Source organism: Panthera onca, chromosome B1, assembly GCF_046562875.1.
Source record: "Panthera onca isolate mPanOnc1 chromosome B1, mPanOnc1 haplotype 2, whole genome shotgun sequence".
NCBI classification, from domain to species: Eukaryota; Metazoa; Chordata; class Mammalia; order Carnivora; family Felidae; genus Panthera; species Panthera onca.
The window spans coordinates 181,460,831-181,487,165 of record NC_138342.1 but is presented as its reverse complement, the minus strand read 5'-3'; positions in this window follow the sequence as shown (position 1 = coordinate 181,487,165).

The following is a 26,335-nucleotide window of genomic DNA, read 5'->3' as shown; positions in this document are numbered from 1 at the left end:
GGGAGATCTTTAGCTAATAGAAATCAGAAGATTCCCATGTGCTAGATTTAGAGCTGTTTGTCTTTGGAATGTCCCCCCGACGCCCCCAGCACTGGGTACATAGTTTCGCTTAGCTTAGGGAAGAAGACCTAATTAAAAAGTTTCTATCAGATTCTGAATATCAGTTTCCAACTTGGCTAACTTCTGACCATAAAACTACTTAAATCATTTCAATTATCTTATCAAGCTTCAGCTGGGACAAGCAATTAATAATTCTGGCAGTATTGGACAACCCCATACTACCCTCCCAAGATACAGAGTCACTCCCAAGATAGCCAAAATAAGGGACTTTATTCCTGCCGGCACTGCTAGGTTGGGTTCGTATCAAAGAACTGAGCCCTGAACGCGACATGGTATAGTTTTTTTAAATATATTTTTTACTTCTTTGTCTCCCATATATATGGTAACACACAAACATGTAGTCTGATTAAGTGGTCTCATGTTACAAGGTCATGTCATATACATGTATAGCCAGGTTGCCTTGAGGTTAGTTTGTTTGTTTTTTTCTTTCCTTAGGCAGGGGACCCTACCACACTGGAAAGAGTCACTAGGACCCTAAGCCACAGATGGAATGCACCCGCATTTCTGCCTGGCCATACATTTTTGGCCCCCAAGCTGACAGTGAGCTGCCTGCATACATAAGCACCAACAACCTACATGTCCCAGGCAGTCAGAAAGCCAAGCGAAGTTCTCAGGACAAAAAATGAATCAAACATAAAAGGCATTATCTGTCCTTGGGAAGGAAAGGATTGGCAACCAATGGGCACCCCAAAATCCAATTCACAAAATCTGAATTTAGAAAGGAATTTGGGAAGAGATTTTACCTTTCTTTCTTCTTTTTAAAGTTTAATTATTTACTTTCACAGAGAGGAAGAAAGAGAGAGAGAGACAGAAAGAGAGCAACCAGGGTAGGGGCAGAGAGAGAAGGAGAGAGAGAATCCTAAGCAGGCTCCATGCTGTCAGTGCACAGAGCCCCACGCAGGGCTCAATTCCACAAACTGTGAGATCGTGACCTGATCAAGAGTCGGATACTCAACTGACTGAGCCACCCAGGCACCCCTACCTTTCCTTCTTGACCAAGCACTATGGCGCTCCAAGAGTGCAGACTTTGGTAAGAATTCTCGCCCTTTGCTGTATTCTGACAGTTTTCCCAGATCCTGTCTACAGCCTCCAGAGCAAGTGGGGTTAAAGTAGAAATTATAGCTCTGGTATCTATCAGAATTTGGTACAGTTTTCCAACATTAATTTTAGTATCCCCCTGTTTAAGGGACTAACTGATAACAGTTTACCAGAGAATCCCTCAGAGTACCATCAACCCAGGGTGGAGCAGGCCCTCCTTCGAGGCTTGATAGGGGGCTTTTGAGTTAGTGTGGAAGGATTTGACAAAACCTTCAAGGACAATCTTCTGTACTGTCCCAGTTGATTGCCAGGGAGACACCGCTTTCTGGGCCAGTGTTTTGAGGATAGACCCCTAGAAGGGTGCAAAGGAGGAGGCCCAGGTGTTTTAGGTTTCTGGCCTTGGAGCTTTTGAGGTTGGATGGCCACTAACCCAGTAGCTTCGGTGTATAGTCTAATGGTCTCTTCAGAACATAAAGGCAATTCAAACAGAAGACTTGTAGACTGAGGATAGAGGGGAATAGCAGGAGATACATCAGTCTTATCGTCTTTTGTTTTAGGTACCTCTTGGGTCTTTAATTTTTCATTAGCTTTCTGCAAGGAAACCTGCAATGAAGCTATTTTGGAATCTTGAAGTCTTTTGGAGGCTTCTGCGAGCTAATTAAAATAGGTATCCCATTCTGTTTGCTTGATTTGGGAAAACTTGCTTTCAAATGCCTTTCTTACAGGAACAATGATGCCTAATTGGAACGTTCCCCATAATGGCCATTGTAATTCTAGTTGTCTTGGTAAGCTTGTACCGTTTCTGTAGATATCTGCAGCTTCCAGGACTGTAGTTCTGAGGCATAAAATAAGCAGGTGTGCTGTGTGGTCCACACTCAATTCTTTGAAACTTTTAGGATCCCATTTCTTTAGCTAAACCTTCAGTCTCTTGGAGACAAATTAACACCCAAAAGGGATGTGCCCCTGGGTCAGAGACTGTGTGTCTTTTACAGCGTGCCTTGTGGCAAGGAAGTTTTCTTGAGGTTGGTACATAAACTTGGTTGGTGTCAAGTTTACCCATTTCTTGACAGCTTAACTTAGCATGTGAATCTTCGAGTTAGGTGGTGAGTGCTCCAACAACTTTTAAGTGCGTACCCCCTGCCCACCGACTTTATGGCTTTGGCTTCCCAGATTCCGATTAGCAAGAAACCTATTATTCTCTCCACAAGATGTCTTTATGGGGGAAGATGCCCTAATGGCTTTTAACAGGCCAATTTGTGCTTATTTCAATTCTGATGGTCAAAACAGTCTGAATTTCCTGTGATAACTTATTTTCCTGAGGGCCTCCCCACCTTGGTTTATGCTGTGGACTTATCTCAAGGCTTTGTGATCCTCTAACAGCTCCCAGCCAAGGTGGACTCCCAAATATAACTATCCTGGAACCTCTCTGGGATCCCGGAAATTTTCTGGGAATTTTAACAAGCTCTGGAAACTTTATTCCAGATACCTATATCGCTGCTGGGAAGAAGCAGAAAGAGAGTGAGAGAGAGAGAATCCCAACCAGGCTCCATGCTGTCAGCTCAGAGCCCAACGTGGGGCTTGAACTCACGAACCGTGAGATGGTGAGCTGAACCGAAATCAAGAAGCAGATGCTTAACTGACTGAACCATCCAGGTGCCCCTATTTGTTTTTTTTTTTTTTTTTTCTCATAAAGATTGTTTGGTTCGGAGAGCTCACACAAGAGAGTGGAGCTCAAATCCGAGAGCGACTTACCTGGCTCTCAGTAATGAGGAGAGGAAGAGTGAACTCAAAGGGTTCGGTAAGTGTGTCTCATGCTCAGGCTGTTAGCAGTCAGCTTGAAATCCCATTCTTTGTTGCCAAAAACTGTTGAAAAACGATGAAAGCAAACAATTTAGGTGATACAAACTTTAACACTGGAGAAAGTAGACAGCCTCCTGTGGAGAACTGTAAAATGGGCCAGAAGCCAGGAAGCTTTTGTACGATAAAGAACAAAGAACAAAAGAGACAAACATAGAAAACATCTCATTGTCTAGGGCCACGCAGTCGATCTTGTTTGGGGTGAGAAGAGCCAGAGCTGGCTTGGCATCTGAGAGTGGCTGACTGGATATACTGTGACTTTGGTCAAGTGGAGCATTTACAGGGACATGAGAGTTATCTAAGTTTCAGTTTGCTGATGTGGCACCCTGGCGGGAGCAGCTCCATCTTGAACCTCGGAAGTTATTTCAACATAAGTCAGTTGTCATAATCTCATTTGAAATGTGTGCTGAAGCTGTCAGATAACTTGATCATTCGTTATTCTAGGCGAATAAGGGTTTAAGTGGAATTCAACATTTGCTCAGGCATTAGTTTTACTGTCCATAAATAACAGAAAGACAAGCTAGAGAAGAGAGGCCATGAGTGAGAAATAAATCTCATGTTGGCTTTATGCCTAGGACTAATGAAGGAAAAGAAGGTTGGCCAAAATGAACAATAATTCAAAGGGGGCAATTGTATATCTTTTAATTGATTTTTTTCATAGGGTTCATAACCCTGAGATATCAGAACTTGTGGCCAAAATTGGGGTTTGTCAAGGCCACAGCAGAGACGTCACCTTGGGCACTCTGCATACCAGAAGCTCAGGTAGAAAATAAATTACACACACACACACACACACACACACACACACACATGCACACGCACACACAAAGTAATATCTTAACACTGACATTGACCCTGTCTAGTAGCGGCCAACTTCCTGTCTTTTACTAGCATATTGGCCCAAGTGTCACAATTCAAGACTGAGTGCACTTTGCTTTTATGATATGAGTCATGGTAGAAAAAAAAAAGGCATTTGGATAACTACACAATTTTTCTTGAGACTCTCAAATAATTAGTTACTTCTATATAAAAAGAACAAATAAAAAAAAAGCAGTGGCAACTGATTGTATATACTCAGTTTACTTAGCTTTCAATTTAAAAATGCATCATTCCATCCTACTTCCTAATAGTCTTGAATAATTTCCTAATACTTGCATATGTGAGGGAAATATAAAAAAACAAGCGATACATTTGTAAGCCCAGGATTGCAGTTAGGCGCCATAACAGTATCTCTGTGAAAGATAGTTTAAGCATATTTTTACTGGAAGAGAGGATTAAATATTATAACAGTGTTTTTATTCTGTTTCCTTTAGGTTATGAGAAAAGTTTATAAATGTTTTATTATATTTATCATACACGGTACTTTGTTTTTCCTTCGTTTATAGTTCTCTGTAGGCTCTTCCTTCTACTTGGATAACATTGTGTAAAAGCAGACATCCAGCAGAGAGGGGATTCATCGCTTAGCACCCGTACCTTACCCTTTTTTTAACTTCAGTTTCCTTACCCATAAGACCGGAATAATCCCAGTCCGTCCTCGCCTCCAAGTTATTGTGAAGATCAATGACAATATAGCACTTGATAAACGGATATACTATAAAAATACTGATTCATATCATCATGACTGTTTTGTCTTTGATATGTTCCCCCAATCCGTGCCTATCAAAACACCACCTTAATTAAAACTGCTTGGCACGGTTTATTTCCATGTAAACTTTCCATCTGTATACTGTCCCTTAATCTCAGTATTTGAGTTGCTTCTTTAAGTGTTCATACTGATAGAATAACATGGGTATATGAGTATATAAGATACCAAAGCACTTCTAAAGGGCTTTGTATATCAGTTGAATTCAATAAATGTTCATGGACAGGAACCCATAAATCCCAGTGCAAGGGTGGGTAGGTGGATATGTTCATTCCCTGCTCAAAGCCTGTGTTGGTTTTTCAATGCTCAGCATAGAGTTAGGAGAGAAGATTCTGGCACAAGACCACCTGCGTCTTATCTCAACTTGCTCATCTTCTGCTGTGTAATATTGGATAAGTGACCTAAAATTCTCTTCACTCTGCCTGTTCAGTTGGTAGAATAAGGATGATATCGGTATCTACTTCATAGGATTATTGTCAAGTATAAAAAAAGGGAAGTACTTAAAACACTGTTGGGCGCATAGTAAGGGCTTCTTAAAAAGCATTTGCTGCTGTTATGTGGACACAGGGGGAAGTCTGGAGGAAGATTTTGCACTATCTGGTCACTATGTATCTCATCTCGACCATGCTACAACCTCTGTCCTCACCCAAACTCTTCCACACACATACTGTTTTACTCCAGCCATGCCTGCTTTCAGTAAATTCTTGGATCATGGAATTTGGCCTACTTTGTCCTGCCTTAAGGCACTTATACCTGCTCTCTCATCTACTTAGAATAGTCTTTTCACTTCTTAATTCCTATTTGTCTTTCAGAGCTCATTTAAAATATCACCTCCCTGGGGATGTCTTCCTTAATCTACAAGATCGGTTCATATCCCCCTTTTAGTCATGAACATAATCACTGTACCTCTTTGTCCAGAGCACTAATCATAATCATCATGAAATAATTACTCTTGAAATTCATTTTTTGCCTGTCCAGCTAAGATTCCGTATTCTCAGAATTTAGCACAGTATCTGATAAGTATTTGTGGAGAAACATAGACAGTTCAGAGTGTATTTAAATTATAAATACCAGATGAGATGATAGAGGAAAAACTACCTTGTATTTACTTAATACGACACAAATTTAAATCATCATTGTGATTATTATTATCCAGTACCATTCAATTTCCTTCAGATCATCACCAACATAAACAGCCCAGGATCTATAAAATTTCCTATATAATCCATGTTCTTCCAGCAATCATAGAGGCTGGGAAAAGGCTATCACAAAGCTGTCATACACAAGTATAATTTTAGAAAATGAGCAGGTTGTTCAGATATGTCTACAGCACATTTTTGGGGGAAGCATATTGGATAGTTATTAAATAACATGCCTCTAGTCTTAATCAGACTTGAATAAACTGATCAACCTCCCATTCAAGGCAGAGCTTAAAACAGGTTTTCATTAACATCTGGTATTTCCCAGCTCGCTTTTCTCATTATTAAAGCCAATAAATGGCTCGGGTTGAAATTATTCTCAGAGGGTCTTTAGAAGAGAATTGACCAGAGCTGTTTATTACTTTGCTTTCCAAATGTTGCCCAAAATATCCTTTGGTAATCAATGCATGACTAGCATTCTAGAACCTATTAAGGACAAAGAATTTGGAATCTGCTATGCTCTAGGCTTCACTCCTAGTAGAAACTCTGTTAATTAATTTGCTAAGAAACCTTTTATATAAGGGACCTATTTAAAATATTAATTCCTCCTTGAAATTCAGTTCAAGTAAAAAGTTTACCCTTGCAGATAAACTTGCATATTTTCTCTGATTAATCATGAGTTCTGTATAAACCAAAATATTTCCATTTGTTCTTTTTCTTCTGATACAATCTTGGCTAACTATAGTAACCAACTTACTCTAATTTTCCATGAACATCTATGTATTTATCACTTCCTGAGATTTTTGTTCTATGCTCAATGTAATTTAATTGCCCTGTGTAATACACTGTCAAATTTTGTATGGGGGCTCACAATTAAGCAAATACATGTAAATTCTAACAAGGAAGTTAGAAACAAGGCAAGAAAAAACGTGACATTAATTCTGTATAATGCCTTGTGTACATGAGTCATAAGTCTAAGCTCCAGACATATCCCAAGGTTGCTGGATGCTTACAAAGCTTTAAGGAAGTAGATTATTTATTTTCTTTTACCCTCATAGAATAACCATTTAGATAAATATGTATGTCGTGATTTATTTCTGAAGCATCAAGAAAGGGGCACCACGGTCATTTATTAGATCTTAACTCCAGCATGAGTCTCTCCTTGTCCTCTTTTTGCATTGACTTGTCCTCAAGGACGTGTCCCATTTCTAAACTGTATGATGCAACCAACCAACCAACCATGTAGCAAGTGACATTGCAGAATCAGGTAGATGCTAGATGCTATCTGGAGGTGCAGCCATGACCTTTCTCCTTTACATTTCTTACCAATTAAAGAAAAACAGCACAGGAACCTGGCAGGACAGAAGGACAATATAATTTGGGGTTAGTCATTGGTACTCCACTAACTACTGTGCACTTGGCCAAGCTACTTAACTTCTGTGTGCCTCAGTATCTTCTCATGGTAAATCTTTTGATGCTGTTATAAGCATTACATGAAATCATGTATGAATAGCCAGCTGAAGAGTAGGTGATTTCAAGGATGTGTTATTGGTATTAGCGCTCTTGCTATTAATAAGAGCACTGGGGGGCGCCTGGTTAGCTCTTTGATTAAGCGTCTGACTCTTGATTTCTGCTCCGGTCATGATCTCAGGGGTTCATGAGTTTGAGCCCCACATCAGGTTCTGTGCTGACAGTGCAGAGCCTGTCTCCCTCTCTCTCCCTCTCTCTCTGCTTCTCCCCTGCTTGTTCTCTCTCTCTCTCTCTTAAAATAAATAAAAAAAAAATTTTTTAAATGTTTATTAAAAAAATCTAAAAAAAGAAAAAAAAAGCATTGCTAGCCTCTGCATGCCCTCTTTACTCTCTCTTTGGTGAGTCAAATCAGTAAGTGGGTGATTTTGTGACTCCAATATGGAACTAGCTAAAATAAACTCCTAATTCGAACAAACCGATAAACCAACCAGAGAGAACTTTAATATCTTTTCACTTATATGCACTGAATTGGATGAGGTAAAATATTACTGTGTTATCAATCCATCAACAGCTGATTGAGGGAGGAAAGTGTGTGCAATCTCCTTTTACCAGTATAACCATTACTGTTAGGCTTTCTCCCAGGCCTCTGCCCCCTAGATGTTTGGAGTCTTTCCCATAGTCTTCTCTCCTGCCTTGTCTACCTTCTTGGGCCTTCTTCCACGATCTTCCCCCAGGATCATTCTCTCTACACAAGGCTCTCTGTTTGCTGAGAGTCTCAGGTTTAGTGCAGTAGGTATTAGTAGATGACAAGGGCTTCCTATAGAAAACCTTCTAGGTGACATTTGCATTTGAATAGAATGTTTAGCAGATGAAGTGAGCAGCATTTTTGCACACAGGTCCTTTTTGGTTTCACCTTGGTAACATTTACCAAAGGGTTTTTTAAATTGAATACTAATTATAAGAGATACTGATATCACAAGGGAAAAAATGATCAAATCCATGGTGCAGACACTTGGTCAAATGAAATTAAGCAAATTCATTTACTGTCATACCACTCAGAGCTCTCAACGCACAATACGCATTGTGTTAAGCAGACGCTGGATTATACAGTCAATAATTCAACAATAATTCTTAGAGCACCTCCTATATACCAAGGCACTGTTCAGTAGGTATGACGATGTAGTGCTGAATAACGTAAGATCCTTGCTTCATGGATCTGACAATCCAGTGTTAAGGATTGTAGTGGTGGGGAGGGGTCAGAAAAACACATAAACAAGATACTTTGAGATCATGTGAACTTTTAAGGAGAAAATAAAGTGCTATGATATGGTAGAGATTAACTGGTGACAAAAGACTACATTGGATACACTGATCTGAAAACTGACTGAAGAAGGAAGGAAAGAGCTCTACAAAGTTCTGAGATGGGAGAATTTCAGAAAGCAAAAACAGGAAGTGGGAAGAGCCAGGGCAGGAATGAGCTTGGCAGGTTCACTTTATAAACATTGACGATTTGAAATCTTTTTGCCTGAAGTTTGCAAATGAATAAATAGTGTCCACAGAACATACGTTGAGAAAAAGTGCTCTCTATAGCTTAGGTATCCCCATACTGTTGGCATGAGTCCCTCTGCTTCCTGCCACCGTTTGTGAAGTGGGCTGAAATAACCTATCTCATAGATATGCTATAAGAAATTTGTAAAAGAGCCAAATAGAACATCTGGTACATATATATACCCAATATCTGTCAATATCTTTTCATTCTCTCACTTTTGAAAATTGTTAAAGGAGAGAAGATTTTAGCGTATGTGCATTTTCACTGTTTACTTGTCTGTACTATAAAGAATTATTGCTAATTTGTTCACACTGTTATCATTTAATTGCATTAATAAAATCTGATATCATACTAGCAAAGCAGAGAAAGAAAAGTGTAAAGGTTACAAAATGCATGTACATGACAACAAAAGATGAATTCTTTTTTCATCGTCAAATGGCAGAAACTTATTAGGTGCAGGTAAAATTGTAAAGTAACTAAATGTTTTGTCTTGTTTTGCTTTTCCTGAAACAAAATTTTAATCATAAAGACATGTATTAGTAAATATACAGGGCATTCTAAATATAACTATAGATGATCACTAGGTCCATTAATTCCATAGAAAGAAATATAATACCAGGTTACCTAAATTAAATTGAGTCTCTTGTTCAAAAAAAATGAAAAGTATTAATCGTTCAATTTGTTCAAGAGGGAACTGTTAGATGAACTTTTTACAGTGGCTCATTTTCTATAATTTTAGAAGAAAAAAAGTTAGACATGGAGTCAATTTTAAGTGTGAGCAGAAAATTATCTGTCAAAACAAATACTCTTATATGACTTAGAATGGGCCTGTTTAAAGGAATTATAAAGATTTCTGTCTGAAAGATTTTAATCTTAAACATACAGTATTAATACGTTTTACACCTTTTACTTCCAATATTATAGGCAACTTAGAAGTAAAATAAGATTATGCATAAGTAATTTGTTTTCATCCTTGCTGCCACAGAATTCACATGGGGATTCTTGACAGGCAAATTAGTCAAATACAGGATAAATGAGTAAAATGAAAATTGAAGGGCCAGTGGAATAAAGTAAAATTGTAAAATGACTGAGGCTTTAAAAAATAAAATAATGCACGTTCATTATTCAAAAAAAACTAGTACAGAGGGTAGAAGTGAAAGATCTACTGTCCCTAATCATAGTCTCACTTTGCAGTGGTAGCCATTTTGAAAAGCATGATTCGAATAGTTCAAAACATTTGACATACAAGCAACTATATCAAACAATTTTACATAAATGGGTATACTATTAAACATAACTTTCTTCACCTGTTTTTTAACTTCTCAATATATTTTGGAAAATGTTTCTATCAGACACAGCCTAGTATCTCTTATCAACGCTACCTGGTTTTCTATTTAATAAATTTGTCACAATTTGTTTAGCTAGTCTCCAATTATGGTGAACATTTAATTATTTCCATTGTTTTGATTTCACAAACAAGGCTATTCTGAAATTATATCTATAAGACCTGCCATGCTGTCTGTTGATTGCTTTTGGCTCCTAACATCTGCCCTGCTCCACGTAGAACTAGGCCCTATGGCCTAGAGAAGAAGTGGCTAGAACATGCCCCCATAAAAATAGCTGCAACTGAGTGTGTCAGAAAGTGACTTTGCCACATTCCCCACAGCACCTGCCTAGCTCTGTAAATGTGCGTGCAGAACACATCTACTGTTTTCACTATAAGCTCATTGACATAACTTGGAATTAATTTTATACTGTCAGAATATCTAAAATAGGATAAGGACATTGGATAAGCATGTTTTTAATTTTTCTACCCCCTTTCCCCATCATACACACACACACACACACACACACACACACACACACACACACACGAGAACCACTGCTCCTGACCATTACTTCTTTGGTGCACTTCAGTATAGGAACTAGTCCATCATGATAGCAATTTCCTACGGAAGTGTCTTTCTTCAGACTTTTCAGCACCTCTTTTTGTGACACCATGCTGTACCCACATCCTCCAGTCCCATCTCTAGAGAGGACAGTTGTCTAACTTGCTCCATTCAATGATGGATTGTATTAGTGGGCACTAAAGCCTTAGAATGGCATGCCTTCCAAGTAGTATCTGTGTGACGTCTGCCACTCAAAAACTATGTATATCATGCAGATACTCTATAGGAAATAAATGAGTAAGATACATACCCTTGAGAAGCTCACAGTATAATAACAAGGTAGGGAAGAAGGGGATGGAATAAAAGAAGTTTAGAATTCACTGAAAAAAAGAAACAGGAAGGGGAAAGCCACTTATAGACTGCAAGCAAAATTTGATAGGGATACACAGAAGAGAGCATTGCTTCTGGCTGCTAGGATTAGAAATAAGGATTGATGAAGAATCTTACATTTATCTAGGTATTGATGGTTCCTTAATTTTTTTTTCAGGAATGACATTAGAGGGAGGCCATTCCAAATTGAGAAAAGGCACAAGGCAAAGACACGTATTAGGAAACTCAGTGACTGGGGAGCAATCAGAACTCCAGTTTTGTGGGAATATAGGATGCAGTAAGAGTGGTGGAAGAGTGTGTAGTAAGGAATTTGGTGCCCAAAGAGAAGTCTGGTCTTTGTTCTGGCTCCTGGGAGGTAGCTTCTAAACCCTTGGATAGGAGGGTCTCTGTTATTCATGGTGTGTCCATAGATCACTTCTGATATTTTACGCTAAGAAGTGACTCATGGTAGGCCCCTAGAGAACTTATGCTAACAAACTGACTTAGGATGTGGGCTTGCTACACCAGAAATGTCGACTAAAGTATATGATTAGAGGGGTGGGACTTGGGACCACATACTATTAGCCTGATCTTCAGAGAGGGAAAGGGGGCTGGAGATCAAGTTCAACCACATGGGCAATTCAGTGTATTTTGCTTACATGATGATACCTAAATAAAAAACCCTGGACACTGAAGCTCCAGTGAGCTTTCTGGTTTGCCAATTCTCTGTGTGTATTGTCACACATCAATGCCAGAAGGATAACTCACCTTCAGCATGACTGAAGCTTTCAGTTTGGAACTTCTGCTCTATATGTCTTTTCCTTTAACTGGCTCTAATATGTATCCTGGACAGGGTGAAAAATAGAAGACAGGGTTGTATCACATTGCATGTGGCCTTGGTTGGGCCTTGATTTTTATAGACAATAAAAATATTTAACATTTTGAGCAGAGCTGTAGCACATTAAGGTGCTGTGTGTGTGTGTGTGTGTGTGTGTGTGTGTGTATTTAATCTTGAACAGATGGGGAAAATGGACCTGAAGGCAGAAGAGAGGAAAGACACAGAGAACAGTTGGGAGATTGTATTAGTTTTCCTTTGTTGCCAGAATATCCTACTACACATCTAGCAGCCTAAAGCAACATAAATTTATTATCTCACAATTCTGCAGGTCAGAAGTTCTGTAGGTACAACTCATTTCTTTGTTCAAGGTTCCACCGGTCAAAATCATACTATCATCAGTGCTGCATTATTTTCTGCAGGCTCTGGGGAAGAATCTCCTTCTAGGTTCCTTCAGGTTGTAGGCAGAATTCTGGTCCTTGTGGTTGTAAGACAGAGGTCCTTGTGCCCTTGCTGGCTGTTGGTCAGGGAGTCATTCTGCTCTTTTGGAGGCCACCCACATTCCTGTCTTTATCTTCCAAGTCAGGAAGAGTAGGTCAAGCCTCTCTCCTGCTTTGAATCCCTCCCACCTCTTATCTGTCAGATCTCTTTAATTGACTCTTTTGCCTTCCTCTCCCACTTTTAAGGGCCCATGTGATTATGTTAGTTCAACTTGGATAATCCAGATAATGTCTTTTTCAAGGGCAGCATATTAGCCACCCACATTCCATCTGCAAAGTCTATTTTGCCACAAAATGTAAAGGTGGTAGCATCAGGTGATGAGGATGATGGGTCCCAAATCCTGCCTAGAACAGAGATAAAATGAGGACCTAAGTGGTGGTCACTGAAATGTAAAGGGGTAGAGGGCAAAAGAGATACTATAAAAGCAGACAACTAGCAATTGCAATCTGACTATGTATGAAGAACAAATAGAGGGGAAGCTTAGAAGTGATGCTTAGGATTTAGCACTGGGTAATTGGAAAACAGTGATGGTGATGATCCTAATTTGATGCTGGTTAGCTATGGTAAAGTTGATCAGGGGTGCCTTAGAGTTTGAGATGCTCACAGGTTATAGTTTAAAGTGGCCAATAGGGAACTGATAATAAAGGATTGTGTCTTGGGAAAGGATAGGCTATAGATAAATACTCAGGATTCATCTGTGTAAAACTGGTAATTTACATTATGGAAATGGATAAGAAAACAGAGAAAAGTTCAGGCTTTATGCAGAACTTGGTGGAATATGTACAACTGTAGGACTGAAGGAGAAAATGGTGGTCTCCCTACATCTCTTCTAGATTATTGAAGAGCTCCCTAAATGGTTGTCCTGCCTACACTCTTACTCTATGCTCCAGACATCAGTTACAATGATGTTTTTAGAAACAGAAATTAGAGGGGTGCCTGGTTCAGCTTCCAACTTCAGCTCAGGTCATGATCTAGAGGTTCGTGAGTTTGAGCCCTGCATCAGGCTCTGTGCTGGCAGCTCAAAGCCTGGAGCCTGCTTCAGATTCTCTGTCTCCCTCTCTCTCTGCTGCTCCCCTGCTCATGTTCTGTCTCTCTCTCTCTCAAAAATAAATAATAAGCATTAAAAAAATAAAAAAAAGAAGTTAGACTATGTCCCATTCTTTTTTTTAATTTATTTTTTTATTTTGAGAGAGAGTGTGTATGCAAGCAGGGAAGGGGCAGAGAGAGAGAGAGAGAGAGAGAGAGAGAGAATCCCAAGCAGGCTCAGTGCTGTCAGCAGAAAGCCCCAGGCAGGCTCGAACCCATGAACCATGAGCTCATGACCTGAGCCGAAATCAATAGATGGGTGCTTAATCAACTGAGCCATGCAGGTGCCCCAGAATATGTCACATTCTGCCTTAAAATTCATTCTTGTTTTCCAGGACACTTGGACAAATAGCACACTTCTTACCATAGCCTATGAAGGCCGGCATGATGTACTCCAAACCCATCAGTTTCTACTTTTCCTCCCCTCATAATCCAGTCACACTGCCCTTTGTACCATCTGTTCCCTTTGCCTGTAATGCTCAGCTCTCAGATCTTTATATGACTGGCCTTCCCCACAGTTCACATCTGAACTCAAATATCACTGCATGACAGAGGCCCCAATCTAAAATAGCCATGGGTCACCTTTGGTCATATCACCCTACTTCTATGCTACTTACTTCGAGCTTAACTCGCCCTATAATAATATTACTATATCACATTTCCTTTGATTAATATCTACGTAGTTGATCTTGTTTCTACCCCATTATAATCTTACTCATATCCTCTAAATATTTTTTTTAGGTTTTCTTCTTTTTTTAAAGTTTATTTATATATTTTAAGAGAGAGAAACAGAGAGCGAGCGAGTTGGGGGTGCAGGGCAGAGACAGGGAGAGCCAGAATCCCAAGCAGGCTGCGTGCTGTCAGTGCAGAGTAGACATGGGGCTCGAATTCACAAACTGTGAGACCATGACCCAAGCCAAGATCAAGAGTTGGACACTTAAATGACTGAGCCACCCAGGCACCTCTTCTTCTTCTTCTTCTTCTTCTTCTTCTTCTTCTTCTTCTTCTTCTTCTTTTTAAAGATGAGTATTTTCTTATTTTATTTATTTTATTTTATTTTATTTATTTTAATTTATTTTATATTTTATTTTATTTTATTTTATTTTATTTTATTTTATTTTATTTTATTTTATTTTCATTCTTTAAAAGTAAGCTCTATGCCCAGTGTGGGGCTTGAACTCACAACCTTGAGATCAAGAGTCACATGTTCTACTGACCAAGCCAGCCAGAAGCCCCAGGTTTTCTTCTTGAAAGCAGAATACAAGTTGGATTCATTTTCTCTTCCCATTTGATAATCTCTGGCTTTTAAAAAATAAGAATAACTAAATTACACTTATGATCATTGATATATTCCTATTTATTTATTCCAACTTACAGTCAATTGCTTTTTTTCTTTGTTTTATTCTGTCTCCTTCCTTGTGTTCTGTTGAGTTGTTGATTTTTTCTATATTTACAATTTCTCTTTCTGCTAATTTTGAAGTTGTACATTGAGTTTTGATTCCTATAGTAATTTCTCTCAATAAAAAAACACCAAGTTAGTTATACAAGTTATTATTACAAATCTGTAATGACTTAGTGTTTCTATCTTCTAAACATAATAAGAACCTTAGGATGTCTTAATGCACTATTTAAAATCCTTATATACACTGCTTTTTAGAGAGTTACTTTTATCAAAAAACTACTGTTATTAGTTTTACTATCAACTACTAATTAAGTTTTCTAACAATTTTTTCCGTGTTTTCACTTATTGGTATTGTTTTAGTCTCATTATTCCTCTGAGCTTACATTTATTAAAAAATATATTTGAAGAAGGATCCATGGGCTCTAAACTCTTTTAACTAGCCTTTCTGCATTTGAAATGTCTTTGTTTTGCCTTTGCTCTAAGACGATTATTTAGATGAGTGTAACATTGTGTTCTTTTCCCTTAGTACTTTGAAGATACAGTTCTATTATTTTTTAGTTTTATTATTCCTGCTGAGAAGTCAGCTTTAGGCTAATTTACAATCCTTTGTAGGTAATCTGTCTTTTCCCTCTGGTAAATTTCAAGAATTAAGAAAATATCTTTGATGATCTGCAGTTTTATAATGTTGTGCCTAAGTCTGAGTTTATATTTATATGCCACTCAGTTCCTGTAGGAAAAATCTGATATGAGAAGTTGTGTTTTTTAAATTCTGGAAAATTCTCAATTCTATTCTTGTCAAGTATAGCTTCTTTGCCATTCTCTCTATTCTTTTCTTCTGAAACTGTGACTGAACATATATTGCAGTCTTTCAATCTTTTATCTATGTATCTTAATTGTATTTTTCTCCTTTTTAAAACTCTTTATGAATTAAGTTTTGGGTACCTACGTTATTGCTGTACTTCTCTCTTAAATTGGGTCTCGGTTAGAGTTTATCTCTTGTGCAGGTCTTCTTTTTTTTAAGTATATTTTTATTTACTTTGAGAGAGAGGCAGAGAGCAAGCAGAGGAAGAGTGGAGAGAAAGGTAGACAGAATCCCGAGCTCGAACTCACAAGCCTTGAGATCATCACCTGAGCCCAAGAGTCAGATGCTTAACCAACTGAGCCACCCAGATGCCCCTCTTATGCAGGTCTTCAATTTAGTGGTTAATATTCATATTTAAGATTTCTAAATTTTTATTTTGTGTGTCATTACATACTGATTTTTAAGGGATTTTATTTTTATCTTATTGATCCTTATATACATACTATTTTAAAATCTTTGTCACACTGTTTCATAAATTATTTTCAGTTGGGTTGATTTCATGTCGTGAATTTTAAATTCTGTTATCTATATTTATTAGCTTTTGACTGTCTAGTGTTTTAGAGTTTTAGTTCGTGGACTAATTTTGGGTGTTAATTTTCTTTTCTCCTTTCTGCTTCCTTAGCTGTCCAGCTGTTCTTTTTCAGTTTTGTATGTGCTTCCCCTGCTCCCTCTTTCCATTGATCCTCAGGCCAGAGTCACGTCTCCTAAAGAAATGAACCTGTTTCATGGCTCTGGGAACACCACATGTCTAGTCACCAAACTCTCAGCGGCTTGGCTAAGTTCCTGGTCAATAGGTCATGTCTTTGTCTTCAAACTCCTGTAGGCCCATAATTTTGTGTAAAGTCATGGTGTATTAGTTTTCCTTTCTTTTTTAAGAAATGTTTTAATGTTTATTTGTTTTTGAGAGACAGAGACACACAGAGCATGAGTGGGAGAGGGGCAGAGAGAGAGGGAGACACAGAATCTGAAGAAGGCTCCAGGCTCTGAGCTTTTAGCACAGAGCCCATGCAAGGCTTGAACCCATGAACCATATCATGACCTGAGCTGAAGTTGAATGCTTAACCAACTGAGCCACCCAGGTGCCCCATGGTATGGAGGTTTTATAGGGCATTTGTAAGTAAGTATCGCAAAGTAGGTAGATTAAACAACAGAAGTTGGTTGTCTCACAGTTCTGGGTTCTAGAAGTCCAAGATTAAAGTTTGGCAGGGTTGTTTCCTAATGAAGGCTCTGAAGAAAAACCTGTTCCATGTCTCCCTCCTAGCTGCTGGTGATTTCCTAGAAATCTTTGACATTCCATGGATATTAGAAGCATCATCTTGTCATTGCCTTCATCTGCACATGGTTTTCTCCCTGTGTGCATAAGTCTCCAAATTTCTCCTTTATATAAGGACACCAGTCATATTGGATTAGAGCGCACCCCACTTTAATAATGATCTCATTTTGATTGTCTCCGTAAAGACTCTATCTCCAAATAAAGTCATATGCTCAGGTAGTGGGTGTCAGGACTTCAATGTTTGAATTTTGGGGAAACACAAGTCAATCCATAACACATGGATACAGGAAATTTCCTTGAAGGCAACCTTTTTTGTCTCTGTAACTTACCTATGCTGCTGACTTCAAGCCACAAACAAGCTTCAGACTCTAATCTCAAGCGGGGCATTTTGGTTGTTGATTCATAAGCGCTAACCCTGGGCCCAGAGTGGTAAAAAGCCTTAACTTTGGCTGTTCTTATTACTTACTTTCAGTTGTCTTTCAAATGGTTACCTACCATTATTACATGCTGTGTGTGAAGAAAACATGTGCAAGTATGAAGTAACACCCAAGCTGATACAGGTTCCTAGTTCAATTGCAATAAGAATACTAAATGAATTAAACTTTTGGAACTACAGTTCACATGAAGCACATCTAATCAAAGTAAGGTTGGAAAAATAAAAACAGCAGATTATGGAGTTCACATGAACTGATATATATTAAAATGTATCCTCAAACCTAGTTATTGAAATAATATGGTACTTAAAAAAGGACAAATCAGAATAAAATACAAAGCTCAGAAATAGACTCGTGTCCAAAAAAGTATTTTGGAGATGGTCTCAGATTGAAATTCAAGTTAGCAGAACAAATATGGGTTACTCAGTAAATGAATATATTTGGTTAACTCTTCAGAAATGTGAAGTTAGAACTCTGAGCCTCTCAACACAGTGATACTTAAACACTAAAAAGAATAATATTATTTGGAGAAAATATAGTTGGATGTTAATTAAACATAAGCTTAGAGATGATTTTGCTATAGAAATAGAATAGAGAAGAGAGTCATAAAGATTAATAAGAAAAAAGATGTATTAAAATGGACAAAGGAAAAAGTAAGCTCTAAATTAGGAAACTCTAAATACATAGGGAACACTTGCAAAATCCTAAGAATGAGGCCAGTGCATCCAATGCAAAAATGGCCAGGCAGTTCATTAAAGAGAATTAAAACAATAATGAAAATAATACAAAGTAAAACAAAGATGAAAGAAATACAAACCCACATAGACCAAGAATATTCATAAATTTGCTGTTAGGAGTTAAATTGAAACAATAATTTTAAAGAGTAGTTTTTATAACATAAAATGTTTATGCCCTTCAGATTTGCATATTCTCTGAGTTTATACTGACAAAAGTCAATATGTACACGGAGATTAGTGTACAATATTATTCATCTTAGTATTAAAAATAATAGCAAAATTATAAATGGCCAAAATGAGATATGTGACTTATATAATTCACAGTACATGAATGAGACACAGTGATTAAATGAAAAATCATGTTGTAGAAGACTATTTACTGATTTAAAGATATGTTCCAGGAAAAAAATCACATCCACAATATTATAAATGTATGTGTGTACATCCATACATTCCTGAAAAAAAGTACACACCCACGGGGTGCCTGAGTGGTTCAGTCGGTTAAACGTCCGACTTTGGCTCAGGTCATGATCTCATGGTCTGTGAGTTCGAGCCCTGCGTCAGGCTCTGTGCTGACAGCTGGGAGCCTGGAACCTGCTTCGAATTCTGTGTCTCCCTCTCTCTCTGTCCTTCCCCCACTCATGCTTTCTCTCTCTCTCTCTCTCTCTCTCTCTCTCTGTGTCAAAAATAAATAAACATTAAAAAAAAATCTTAAAAAAATACACACCCATATTTCATTTTGTCAGTGGTATCTTGGGTAATAGTATTATGTGTGGCTTTCTTCCCTTATTTTATTTTTTTTTACTTTAAAATCTTTCTGCATAGACTACATATATCTTTTATAATGACAGGAAAACAACAGTTTCATAAAAACATTGTCAGGAAATTTTTTCCTTATTTTTAAACCAACCCTCTTGTATTACTGTCAAGATAGCATTTTTTTCTTTTTATATCTTTAGTTGAGATGCAGAACAGTTAATTACTATTTTTGTGCAGAATATCACCTATACATTACAACCCTCAGGTATTTTAGGACTGTTTTAAAATTGCCTTCAACCTTCTTGTCTTTTGAGTAAATTAGTCAGTTCTTGCAGAATCTTATCATGTCTTATTTTCAAGTTTTTCTGATCACTGAATTCTTCAATGGACTTTCTGAACTCTTAGATAACCAAAAGTCTTCATTACAGAATCAGACAAAATATAAAAAATAAACAACCATCAATATAGCAAATTGAAGATCTGCTCCAGAGAAATGCCATACTAGAAAGTCAGTGGTTAATGGTAAGAATGAACGCATCCCTTAGCACTTCTGTGTGGGCAAGCCATCCTGTATCCATGTCTCCTGGCAACAAATGGGACTCCTGTGTGCAGAAAGAGTTAATGTAGCTTCCCAGTGCACCTAATTTATTTCCAAACACTGGTTTATGCACTTCAGAGAATTTGGCTCACCATAATGTAAGTTCCTTTGCTAATAGTAGATCAAGAATAAAAAATCCTGTTTTCCTTTCTTCAATAGTTTGCTTCCATAATTGTTTATTTTTCTATGGCTCACATATCCAGGTAGTTTAGTGCAGAAATTCTCATTTTTGGAGATTTTGAGGATTGTCAGTTTGGGCATGTTATAGACTACTGTGTAGTAGGACCTTGACATACACATCTGGTAAATTTATAAAGTTGGGATTAATCTATCATTGAATTACGGCACTATAGTTGGGACAGGCAAATATTATACATTGTATTAAACATTAATGTCTTTTTAAGAAACACGATGATTTAACATTATTCCAGTTTTTCATTTTATTCCTTCTTTCCTCCTGTATTTTCATCAGAAAATAAGAATATATGCTCTGCTATGACATATTGCAATGATGGGAAGAATTACTTGATTTTCTTTATAAAAGGACATCATAACACATGTTTAGATATCTATTATTACTCAAGTTTAAGGTTTTTCAACGAGTTACAGCTTACACAGAAATATCTCAATTAACCTTATCTTTCATGCCAATCTGTGATGCTTTATATTTTTGAAACAGTTTCTTCCAAACCAGAAAATAATCCTTGATTATACATTAAGCCCTTTTCAAAGCAGCATGAAAACCAATAACATGGTTCTTTAAAAAAATTTTTTTTAAATGTTTACTTATTTTTGAGAGAGAGCGAGAAAGACTGAGCATGAGCAGGGGAGGGGCAGAGAGAAGAAGACACAGAACTGGAAGCGGTCTCCAGGGTCTGAGCTGCCAGCACAGGGATCCAACTCAAGGGCTGTGACATCATGACCTGAGCCCAAGTCAGAGGCTTAACCGACTGAACCACCCAGGCACCTGAGACCAGTATATTTCTATTTCAGAAAAAGAAATAGCAGTTTGCATTGTGTGACTAAGAATGCAACCTTCATTTTTATGAGATAGGTACAATGTTTACTTGTATATTCATCAAATCTTAGTATATTGTTTGACTCTTAAAATATTTTTTGCAAGTTAAAGGTTCAATGCATATAGATTTATACACAAAGTTTGGCCTAGAAAGTTGGACAAGGAATTATTTTATACTTTTTAGCACTTTGTTAATTGGGTGTATCTACTCTGCGGTAACTTTAAGTTATTGTGCTGGTTAAAGACAACCTAAGGATGGTCTTTCCTTACACAGAAATTGTCATGAGTTTTTATATAAACACATATGCTTTTTTCATTCCTTACGTAATTGTGAGGACGTTGAGTATTATCATCTTTTCCTTTAAGAAACGGGATCATCATATTTTAGAATATCTGGCAGTATTGTGGAGGAGGTCATTGAGAGGACATGACCTCTGGTTGATCTTTGAGCAAAACCAGGGCACTAGAAGGCTCCTCATCCCCTCCTCCTTCCTTGTAATGCACATTCCACCCACCATCCCCTCAGGGAGAGCTGGAGCTTTTTCAAGCAGGCAGCTTGGAGAGATTAAGGTGTTACTGCCAGCATCTGGGGGTATACAGGACTGAACCCAGATGAGACCTCTAAATAAACTCTGAAGATCTTGGTGGGTAAGTTACTTGGCTTTTTCAATCAGCCATCCAGCAATCTGGAATGGGCTGCGTCTTTCTTTGGTCTCTTTGCCCTCTGTGAACCCAGGGCCAGTTTCAGATTTTACCCTGAAAACTCTAGAGGTTTCAAAACAATAGGCAGTGATATAAATTTGAAATGTACAAGTGTTATTTAGCTTCATGATTTCTTGCTGCCTAGAACTTTTTTTTCTTTAATGTTTATTTATTTTTGAGAGAGAGAGAACCAGCGAGGGAGGGGCGGAGAGAAAGAGAGAGACAGGATCTGAAGCTGGCTCTGCACTGACAGCAGAGAGCCCCATGTGGGGCTCAAACCCAAACCCCTCGAGATCATGACCTGAGTGGAAGTCTGACGCTTAACCGACTGAACCACCCAGGCGCCCTGCTGCCTAGAACTTTTGAGTATAACCTTGCATGTCTGGAAAAATTTCCTCCCTTACAAGTCCTACCTTCACATATAGAAGCCAGGAAACCTGTTCCCATCTTCTTTTGGCAGCTGGAGCCCAGACATGGGTCCTAATCCGCACCAGTCCCGTGTGTCAGCAGGAGAATCCATTTGGAAGTAAGCAGTTTGACGAAGAATGTGCTGTGCAGGATTCCTTTTCTTTTTGTGAGGAGGATGATGGCAGGCACATGAGGCTTGGGTGATGGTGATGGGTTTCCGGTGTGGGTCCTAGGGCAGAGGTGGCATTCTGGCTAGCACCAGGAGCACCTGCCTTAAAATCAAGTTCTTTGCAACGAATTAAAAAAACCCCGTAATATATATAGCTTGTTAGGAGGAGCACTGGTGACAGTGATTTTCTCATTGTCTCTTCTGTGGTGTGATTCAGAGGATTATTATTGAAAGTTTAGTGTTAAATTTAGTTCTTTAGACCTCTTGCCTGATAGTCCCAGTAAACTCGAAGTAGTTTTTGTTTGTTTGTTTGTTTTTGCTTCACACAGTTTCCGTGGTTTGCAATTGAGAATTCTGCCCCAGATCATTACTTACTGCTTTCTTACAGAAAAAAAAAATTTTTTTTGGCATTGACACTTGATTTTATCTTTTTTCAGCATACCAATTATACTTCTTTTGAAACATTTTTTACTGGTTATCTTAGAATTTCCATTACACTTTGTAACCAGTTTAAATCCATCTTCAATTAAAACTATCCTGGGGCCACCTGGGTGGCCCAGTCAGTTGAGCTCTGACTTTGGCTCAGGTCATGATCTCATGGTTCATGAGTCCCAGCCCCATGTCAGGCTCTGTGCTGACAGCTCAGAGCCTAGAGCCTGCTCTGGATTCTGTGTCTCCCTCACTCTCTGCCTCTCCCCCCTCTCTCTTTCAAAAATAAATAACCATAAAAAAAAAACACACAATATCCTGGTTCATGGATAATGTAGTTATAAGTGAATATTCCTAATTCCTCCCTCATGTGTCTTATAATATTTCTGGCATTTATACAGTTAGTCCTATGCTATAATGACAATGCATTGTTGCTATTACTACTTTGAATAGTTACCTTTTAGATTTAATGAGAATAAGAAAAATGATAGCTTTTACCTTAATTTATTGTTTTTCCGCAACTTTTCCTTTCTTTGTGTAGATCTGAGTTTATGAGCTATTTGTGTTGTTGTTTTTCTACCTGAAGAACTTCTTTGATCATTCTTACAGGGAGGGTGTGGTGGTAATGAATTCCCTCAGTCTTTGTTTTCCAGAGATATCTTTATTTTTTTCTCACATTTGAGGAAGATCTTGGTGGGTATAGAATTCTAGATTTTTTTTCCTTGCAACACTTAAAATATTTCACTGCACACTCCATTAGAGCCTATAGCAACTTAATCATATTTATATAGAATTCTCTGCTTTATAATTCCAATATCTGTGTCATATCTAAGCCACAGTCTGATTTGTCTCCTCAGAATTTTTTGTTGTTGCTGTTGGTAGCTGGACCTGTTTCATGGTATAATAGGAACGAAGGTAAACAGGTCTTTATTGTGAAGGTTTATGTTAATCTGGCTAGGAGTTGAGCTGTATTTAATGTTTGATATAGGTATAGAGGGGAGAGGCTTCAAATTCCTCTAGTGTCCTTGGCTCTTGTCTCCCCTCCTTGTGTTTGGGCTTTTCCCTCTTAGAGTCTGGATCTTGATGCTTTGTCCTTGGTAATCTGCTATGATACTGGAGCCTGAGGTCCTGGCGTCCTACGTGTGCTGCTAAAGTGTGGGATAAAGGAAGTACTGTGTAGTGTTTTGATTAAATACCCCTTTTCCAGTGGGCCTGTTTCCTTGTTACCTTTACAAGTATTGCTCCAATAGTATAGCTTGCTCCCCTTTAGGTGAGACAGGAAGGATGAAGGGGGTGGAACTGGGAGAGAGAGGGCCCTCCTCCAGGTGGAATAAGGCTCTGGCAAAGATTTCCCCTGGAAAAGGAAAGCTTCTCTTATGAAGGACACTCTGGATGTATTTCCTAATTACTCCTTTGCTCCTTCCTGCCAGAGCCAAGAGGGCGTCTTTCACTGTAAGACGATTCCTCTCTATAAGATGCTAGTGCGTTTCTCGAGGTAAAATTCAATAAATATGAGGGCCCCCTAAATCTGAAGCCCCTGGAGTTTCTCTCTATCATGCTAGTTTATACTCAGGCTCCAGAAATTTGTTAAAATTACCAATTAAGTGTTCCTGTCACTTTATGGTTCTGTGGCCTCTGCTTGAGGTTACACAGATATTAGCTGTGACTCTCCAGATTTAGGAGAGGGTGTTTGCCCTGCCACCATAGACCTCAGAATCTGGGAAAGTAATTTATTTTGAGTTTGTTACTTTTAATTTTCTTATTTAAGAGTGGGAGTGACACCTTCTAAGCCCAGGCCATATTGTAGCTGGAACCGTACCATACATCCCTGGATTTATTTTCTGTATCTGTAGAGATTGATGTTTTGAAAAAACATATTGAAGAGAGTCCATTTATCTAATGTGTTTTTAGCTTTGGAAAAATAATATCTAGAGCTATATTGGGAGACATGAGATGAAATTTTAGGTTTGATACATAATGGAAAGTAGTCCTCGTATGGTAGGCTTCCTTACTTATTGGACATATTTTCTTATTCTGTGGCTGCCTCCTTGGATGGCTGTCTAAGGCAGAGGTCACCTGGGCCTTATAAGGGAACGTGAGGAAACTACTCTCCAAATGAGGTGTTTTCCCTATGCACTGGGTCACTGATGGGGTTGCAGGGGGCTCGCAACTCCCTCCACCATCAAAACTGAAGCTTCCCATCAGTATCAAAGTTCTCAAAACCACAGAAGTAAAACTATAGCGTCAGGACCTCATAGCAAAATCAGCCTTCAAAGGTACTTTTGCAATAATGTTCCACTTCTCATGAATTAATTGTGGGTGTTTGCTTCATTTTCCAGAATCTGCCTTCTCCTTTCACACATGATTTACAGCAACAGTTTAAAAATTGTGTGTTTGTTTTTGTTTTTGTTTTTGTTTTTTGCTGGAATGAGTGCTTCTTCTAAAGGTTAACCGGTATTGGCTGCCACTTTTCCTTCCAGACCGTTAGGAACATTTTCAAAACCCTTGTTGCTCAAGGCAGCTTGAGCAACTGCGCTGAGTGCTCAGCATGCAGCAATGTCACATACCCGTGGTCAGCTTTCACACTGGTGCAGTCAGAAAGGTTGTTGATTTTTATTTGATCAATCCAAATTTAAAGACCTGTTGAAGGAATCTATCATTATATATCTAACAATATTTTTAAACATTGATATTTTATTAGGTAGACTGAACTAGTTGATAGTTTAGGAAGCCATCATTTGGCTTCTCTTTCTTATTTTGACGAAAAATTTTAGTTTTGCAGACCCATTTCTTTCATAAGGAGCTTTATCATTTTTTATTCACCCTTATTACACAGAATAGAAGACTGAGCCCTCACAATGGCCCCAAATGTTTCTTAGCTCTTGGATCTCATCTTTTATTTCTGTCCCCCTTGTGACTTCCCTCTCGCCATCACTTTTTTACTCTCTCTTAAACACATTATGCATGTTATCATCTTAGGGCTTATGTACTGGCTGCTCCTTCTGCCTGAAACTTTTTTTTTTTAATGTTCATTCCTTTTTGAGAGAGAGAGTGTGGGTGGGGGAGGGGCCGAGAAGGAGGGGAACAGAGGATCCAAAGCAGGCTCTGCCCCCACAGGAGTGAGCCTCATGCGGGACTTAAACTCATGAACCGTGAGGTCATGACCTGAGCCAAAGTCTGCTGCTTAACCTACCGATCCACCCAGGTGCCCCTGCTTGCAACTTTTTACTCCTAATAAATGCATGTGTAAATCCCTCATTTCCTTTGAGCTTTTACTAAAGTGTCATGTCAGTAAGGTCTGCCTTGACCACCTCATTTAAGTTCCAACTTGCTCTCCCCTGGTTTTCCTCATCCCCATCAATCTGGTCTTTTCTTTTTTCTGAGTCCCTTTCCATGCTACCATGCTAGTAATTTACTTATTCATTTTCTTTATTATTTAAAGAATAAAGTTTTCCTCCGCTAGAATGTAAGCTTCAGAAAGGTGGTATCTTTCCAAGTTTTGTCCCGTGATGTATCCAGAGCATCTAGCATAGTGTCTAGAACATAGTAGGTGCCTGCTACATTTTACAGCCTTTATAGTGTGGTAATTCTATGTCCCAGACACTGTACTAGGGAAATTGATGATGAATAAGACATAGATCTTACACTGATTAAACAGACCAGTGAGATACATAACACTTGTAGTAGAAAAGAACATGGACTGGAAAGCGTTGAACAAGGCACAATGCATATCTCAACTACAGCTATGGCCGCAGAAATGGTAAAGTAAAAAATTTGGAGAAATATTCACAGGGAAAAAAATCAAGAAGTCGTGGCAATTGATTAGATGGTGGAGCAAGAAAGACAAACAGATGAAAAGAATTCCAATATCTCTAAATTGAGATTAGGAACTCTGGGAAATGAACACATTTAGGTAGTGGATATGTAGATTGATTACTCTATACGTTAAATGTAAGATACTTGGTGTTATGTTCAGGAGTTGATGTGAAGTGAGATACGTAAATCAAGAGCATGAGAGAAAGATCTGAGCTGCAGATATAAATTTGAGG